This window comes from Rhagoletis pomonella, unplaced genomic scaffold (assembly GCF_013731165.1).
Source record: "Rhagoletis pomonella isolate Grant_MI unplaced genomic scaffold, Rhpom_1.0 Rhpom_scaffold_00001, whole genome shotgun sequence".
In the NCBI taxonomy this organism is placed as follows: Eukaryota; Metazoa; Arthropoda; class Insecta; order Diptera; family Tephritidae; genus Rhagoletis; species Rhagoletis pomonella.
This window is the reverse complement of record NW_023458555.1, coordinates 55,994,607-55,995,800: the sequence shown is the minus strand read 5'-3', so window position 1 is coordinate 55,995,800 and position 1,194 is coordinate 55,994,607.

Genomic DNA, 1,194 nt, shown 5'->3' with positions numbered 1-1,194 from the left:
ATTTAATTTTAATTTGATTCTTGATCTCGAGAATGTCGCATTTTCAATGAATTTGTTCAACATTATTTTTTGAGCAGCCACTTCCAACGCTAATAAAACTGTCAAACTAAAAGCCAGTACTATGAAATTTAAACCACATAATGGTACATCTATTGTCTAACGATCGGCATTGCAACTGTTTGTTCAAACAATTGCTATACAGGAATTGCTGGAACGCGTACCAAGTTTGTTAAATCCATGATACAAAAAAGAAGGTAGTTTCAATAAACAACTTTTTGATAAGAGCGTGTGTGAATCGGTAACAAAGTTCGCGGCGAGTAAATTTTTGACAACTATGAGGTGAATAAAATTTCAGTAGCTCAAGAGGCTAGTGAAATTTTTGCCAAATGCATAGAAAATTTTGACAATCGCAAGGATTGTCGATGTGTGTAATTTTTCGTTAAATAAAAGCTTAAATTGATGAATTGCAATCAACTGTGGAAGATGTTTTCTTAGAATATTAATTTCACTTCAATTTGTAATATTTTATTCCGCATAAATCTGCGGTTATCAAAAATTTAATGCTGCCAAAAAAGATTTAATTTCACACAGCAGATTGGCAAAACTGTCTCACCATAGTAAAAATATTATTCAACAGCTTTCCCTTTGTTACCGATTCACACACGCCCTAAAAAGCAGATTTTTGACAATTGCTCAATTGTGAAAAATTCGAAGCGGCGTTACCCAATTGTAAGTTTTTTGGTGTGGGAGATTTTATATCCTTAATTTAGGATTTTAAATAAAATAGTTGTGTTAATATTTACCTTTTAATAATAATTAATATCTTATCTTAAAAACGTTTAAATTTTACATTAAATTCGAAAAAAACTTGCCAAATCATTTTAATATTAATACAATTTTAGTGAACATATTTTAAAATTTTTTAGTGTCCTCATGATCATCTGATTATTTCACAATGTAGTTTTCTATATCGGATACGATGATTCTGATATAATTCAGACACTGAAATTATACATTTCGATCTGTTATTTAATACATATTGTCTTTGTCCATTTAACAGCAAATGGAATTTACTTTGGGACCCGTGGGCCGCGAAATTTTTCCAGCAACACACATTGTTTTCAGATGAAGTTTTGAAACACCCAAAAGTGAAGTATAAAATAAATAGATTAAAACGAATTTTCAATCAAACTG